Source organism: Lucilia cuprina, chromosome 5 (assembly GCF_022045245.1).
Source record: "Lucilia cuprina isolate Lc7/37 chromosome 5, ASM2204524v1, whole genome shotgun sequence".
Classification (NCBI taxonomy): Eukaryota; Metazoa; Arthropoda; class Insecta; order Diptera; family Calliphoridae; genus Lucilia; species Lucilia cuprina.
In genome coordinates, this window is record NC_060953.1 from 42,243,987 (window position 1) to 42,250,914 (window position 6,928).

Consider the following 6,928-nt stretch of genomic DNA (forward strand, 5'->3'; position numbering starts at 1 on the left):
TTCTAGTTCAGTTCTAGTTCAGTTCTAGTTCAGTTCTAGTTCAGTTCTAGTTCAGTTCTAGATCAGTTCTAGATCAGTTCTAGATCAGTTCTAGTTCAGTTCTAGTTCTAATTTAGTTCTAGTTCAATTCTAGTTCAGTTTTATTTCAGTCCAGTTTCCGTTCTAATTGGGTACTTCTACAGTTCCTTTAAGCTGACCTTTTCCCTTTTTAATAAATTTCATATTTCTTTAATGTTGCCATTTATAAGAATATATCAAACTAATGAAAAACCAACCCAATCGTATTTATGATGTTAAACCAAAAAAATTAATTATATATAACGCTATAAGCAATTAATAGGCATATATTATATTAAAGTACTTATGTAAAATTTATATAGAAAACGTAAGAAATTCGCTAAAGATTAACTACCTAAACAAACAAGCATAAATATTAATAGTACTCAATGCCAGCGTAATAAATTAAACAAAACCAAAAATAATGCATTTAACAAAAATGTAACAAATTAAATATTTATAAACGAATATACCAAATATATTTGGCCATAGAAAGAATTTTAGTTTATAATAAAAAGCAATAGTATACATTTCTTATAAGGATAAAACTATTCCATGTAATTAAACTTAAAGCAACACCTAAAGCAAAAAAACAAATCAATCCAACAACAACCAAATAATATCAATTTATGCAAATAAGTATTTAATACACAAAACTTAATCTATTTTAAGTTAAATTAAGTTCTTTTTAGTTTTTTTTAAAGCTTTTTCTCTGTTCTCAAAAACATATTAACTTAAAGAAAACTCTATAAAGCAGTACCTTTTTCTATAGAAATCTCAATATTTATATAAATGAAAACTCAAATCCTTCCTTAAAGATTACCTATTATTACAAAAAAAAAGAAAACAACTATTAACACAAATACACCTTTAAAAGATGAAACAAACATATTACAACATAAAGCTTCTTATATATGAAAAAATATCATTATTAGAAAATTCAACATAAAGAGCAATTTATAAAATATTTAAATTAAATCATTATTCATATACCTACATAAATACATACACTCAGAATACGGAACATTCATTCTATTATTTTGCCATAATATTACTTTTTTATTCTCTTCGGCTTTTTTTCTAGGAACATGTTCTTTATGTTTAATTATTGTCAAGAATACACTCAAGGCTAAACTACATTACAGAGTAGACCACAAACTGGAATATAACCTCAGGCTATAGACTTTTCTATTGACTGGACAATAGACTAGACTGATCTTCAGTAAAGACTATAAACTGCTATGTAGTCAAGATTGAGTAAAAATTATAAACTGATCTATAATTATCCCTAAGGGCTGATTTAAATTAGACAGATCTATAGTCATGCATAGGGAATGATCCGTAATTAAGATTTTAACCTATAGAGTAGATTATAGACTGAACTATAGATCAGATTATATTGTCGACTAAAATATAAACTGGAATTTATAGAAGATTATAGATTCGACTAAATACTAGACTATAGACTTGAATATTTGCTACTATAATATAGAATAGACTATGAACTAGACTAGAATATAGATTAGACTTTAATATAGCCTATAATATAAAATAGACTATGGACTAGGCTACAAAATTGACTATAGACTAGACTATGGAATCGACTTTAGACTAGACTCTAGACGAGACTATAGACTAGACTATATACTAGACTATAGACCAGACTATAGACTAGACTACAGACTAGACTATGGACTAGACTATAGACTAGTCTATAGCTTAGACTATGGACTAGACTATAGACTAGACTATAGACTAGACTATAGACTAGACTATAGACTAGACTATAGACTAGACAATAGACTAGACTATAGACTAGACTATAGACTAGACTATAGACTAGACTATAGACTAGACAATAGACTAGACTATAGACTAGACTATAGACTAGACTATAGACTAGACTTAACTAGACTTAACTAACTATAGACTAGACTATAGATTTAGACTATAGACTAGACTATAGACTAGACTATAGACTAGACTCTAGACTAGACTATAGACCAGACTATAGACTAGACTATAGACTAGACTATAGACTAGACTATAGACTAGACTATAGACTAGACTATAGACTAGACTATAGACTAGACTATAGACTAGACTATAGACTAGACTATAAACTAGACTATAGACTAGACTATAGACTAGACTCTATAGACTAGACTATAGACTACTGACTATAGACTAGACTATAGACTAGACTATAGACTAGACTATAGACTAGACTATAGACTAGACTATAGACTAGACTATAGACTAGACTATAGACTAGACTATAGACTAGACTATAGACTAGACTATAGACTAGACTATAGACTAGACTATAACTATAGACTAGACTATAGACTAGACTATAGACTAGACTATAGACTAGACTATAGACTAGACTATAGACTAGACTATAGACTAGACTATAGACTAGACTATAGACTAGACTATAGACTAGACTAATAGACTAGACTATAGACTAGACTATAGACTAGACTATAGACTAGACTATAGACTAGACTATAGACTAGACTATAGACTAGACTATAGACTAGACTATAGACTAGACTATAGACTAGACTATAGACTAGACTATAGACTAGACTATAGACTAGACTATAGACTAGACTATAGACTAGACTATAGACTAGACTATAGACTAGACTATAGACTAGACTATAGACTAGACTATAGACTAGACTATAGACTAGACTATAGACTAAAGACTAGACTATAGACTAGACTATAGACTAGACTATAGACTAGACTATAGACTAGACTATAGACTAGACTATAGACTAGACTATAGACTAGACTAAGACTAGACTATAGACTAGACTATAGACTAGACTATAGACTAGACTATAGACTAGACTATAGACTAGACTATAGACTAGACTATAGACTAGACTATAGACTAGACTATAGACTAGACTATAGACTAGACTATAGACTAGACTATAGACTAGACTATAGACTAGACTATAGACTAGACTATAGACTAGACTATAGACTAGACTATAGACTAGACTATAGACTAGACTATAGACTAGACTATAGACTAGACTATAGACTAGACTATAGACTAGACTATAGACTAGACTATAGACTAGACTATAGACTAGACTATAGACTAGACTATAGACTAGACTATAGACTAGACTATAGACTAGACTATAGACTAGACTATAGACTAGACTATAGACTAGACTATAGACTAGACTATAGACTAGACTATAGACTAGACTATAGACTAGACTATAGACTAGACTATAGACTAGACTATAGACTAGACTATAGACTAGACTATAGACTAGACTAGACTATAGACTAGACTATAGAAACTAGACTAGACTAGACTATAGACTAGACTATAGACTAGACTATAGACTAGACTATAGACTAGACTATAGACTAGACTATAGACTAGACTATAGACTAGACTATAGACTAGACTATAGACTAGACTATAGACTAGACTATAGACTAGACTATAGACTAGACTATAGACTAGACTATAGACTAGACTATAGACTAGACTATAGACTAGACTATAGACTAGACTATAGACTAGACTATAGACTAGACTATAGACTAGACTATAGACTAGACTATAGACTAGACTATAGACTAGACTATAGACTAGACTATAGACTAGACTATAGACTAGACTATAGACTAGACTATAGACTAGACTATAGACTAGACTATAGACTAGACTATAGACTAGACTATAGACTAGACTATAGACTAGACTATAGACTAGACTATAGACTAGACTATAGACTAGACTATAGACTAGACTATAGACTAGACTATAGACTAGACTATAGACTAGACTATAGACTAGACTATAGACTAGACTATAGACTAGACTATAGACTAGACTATAGACTAGACTATAGACTAGACTATAGACTAGACTATAGACTAGACTATAGACTAGACTATAGACTAGACTATAGACTAGACTATAGACTAGACTATAGACTAGACTATAGACTAGACTATAGACTAGACTATAGACTAGACTATAGACTAGACTATAGACTAGACTATAGACTAGACTATAGACTAGACTATAGACTAGACTATAGACTAGACTATAGACTAGACTATAGACTAGACTATAGACAAGACTATAGACTAGACTATAGACTAGACTATAGACTAGACTATAGACTAGACTATAGACTAGACTATAGACTAGACTATAGACTAGACTATAGACTAGACTATAGACTAGACTATAGACTAGACTATAGACTAGACTATAAACTAGACTATAGACTAGACTATAGACTAGACTATAGAATAGACTATAGACTAGACTATAGACTAGACTATGGACTAGACTATAGACTAGACTATAGACCAGACTACAGACTATACTATAGACTAGACTATACTAAAGACTAGACTATAGACTATACTATAGACTAGACTATAGACTAAACTATATACTAGACTATAGAATAGATTATAGACTAAACGAAAGACTAAACTATATATTAGACTATAGGCTAGACTTTAGATTAGAACATGGATTAGATTATAGACTAGACTACAGACTATACTTTAGACAATAGACTATAGACAAGACAATAGACTATAGACAAGACAATAGATTATATACTAGATTATATACTAGTATGTAGGCTAGATTTTAGCATAGTCTTGGGACTAAACTTTAGGCTATACTATTGAATTTACCATAGGTATAACTTTATACTAGACTATAGACTATAAATTACACCCTATAGAGTATACTTTGACAAAACTACAAACTATAAATATTTCGCTTTTCATACAAATTCAAATAAACCTTCAACATATACATTAATCAATCACCCTTACACATCCTTTTATATATGTAAAACTATTTACTCCCAAAAAGAAGAAACAAATTAACAAATACCACAAACAAAAAAAACTATTTATTATAGCTTATAAAGGAAATGTTATTAACAAATAATATATAAACAAAAAACCCTATGAAAAAAATAAAGTAAACTAAAACAAATCATTTAAACGGCTTCATTTTTATTAATAAATTACAATATTTTGGTCCAATTATATTAAAAATCCCTAAACAAATCATATTTATTAAAAATAACCACCTTTTTCATAACAAAACAACTCAAAAACAAATATATTTAACGTAAATTTATTTATATATTTTTTTTGGCCTTACTAAGCATATTTAACATATTAACAAAAAATAAATATTTTAAACCTTTATACACATATAAATTTTATATAATTATTATGTATGTATTAGTTTTTTGTTAAATTAAATAATACTTAAAGAACACAAAATAAAACATATTTGCTCAATATTAAAATTGAAAGAAAAACAACAAAACTAACAAAAATTTTAAATATCATTAATAATAATAATAATGGAAAAGTAATTAATTTAAAACATCTATTACTTATTGAGACATACTTACATTCATACATAGATATTTTATGTATTCATTCTAATCATTAAAATCACTATATACATAAAACATATTTATGATTAAAATATTATTATGCTGTGTTCAATTATTTATGAAAATGATAATAATACTAAAACAAAAATAAACCTATATATTATTAAGAAAGGAAATTATAGAAGATCTGAAAGAATTACGTTGAAATTAAAAAAGCAGTTATTTTAAGTTGTTTCTCTAAGAAATTGCCTTAATCTCTAAATTTATAATAACATTGTTTAAAATATTTACCGTGTTACTAATAATCCTAAGTCAAATGATCTATAATAAAGACTATAGATGGACTAATCTATAGTCAAGACTATAGACTAATCTATAGTCAAGACTATAGACTAATCTGTAGTCAAGACTATAGATATATATGTAGTCAAGACTATAGACTGATCTATAGTCAAGACTATAGACTGATCTATAGTCAAGACTATAGACTGATCTATAGTCAAGACTATAGACTGATCTATAATCAAGACTATAGACTGATCTATAGTCAAGACTATAGACTAATCTATAGTCAAGACTATAGACTAATCTATAGTCAAGACTATAGACTAATCTATAGTCAAGACTATAGGCTAATCAATAGTCAAGACTATAGACTAATCTATAGTCAAGACTATAGACTAATCTATAGTCAAGACTATAGACTAATCTATAGTCAAGACTATAGACTAATCTATAGTCAAGACTACAGACTAATCTATAGTCAGGACTATAGACTAATCTATAGTCAAGATTATAGACTAATCTATAGTCAAGACTATAGACTAATCTATAGTCAAGACTATAGACTAATCTATAGTCAAGACTATAGACTAATCTATAGTCAAGACTGTAGATATATATGTAGTCAAGACTATAAACTAATCTATAGTCAAGACTATAGATCTATAGTCAAGACTATAGACTGATCTATAGTCAAGACTTTAGACTGATTTATAGTCAAGACTATAGACTGATCTATAGTTAAGACTATAGACTGATCTATAGTCAAGACTATAGACTGATCTATAGTCAAGACTATAGACTGATCTATAGTCAAGACTATAGACTGATCTATAGTTAAGACTATAGACTGAAATATAGTCAAGACTATAGACTGATCTATAGTCTAGTCTTGATCTAGATTGATCCAAAGACAAAACTATAGACAGATCTATAATCAAGACTATAATCTAATCTAGAGGCAATACTATAGACACATCTGCAGTCATTACTATAAACTTTAAAATGATCTTGACTATGGTTTTTAGTACATAAAATTTAATAACTACAAGTAAATATTTTCTAATTCCGATAATCATAGTTTTGATATAAAACATTCATTGTCTTTAGGGATCAAATTATGTTATATAAAAACATTATTAACTTTTCTTACTCTATTT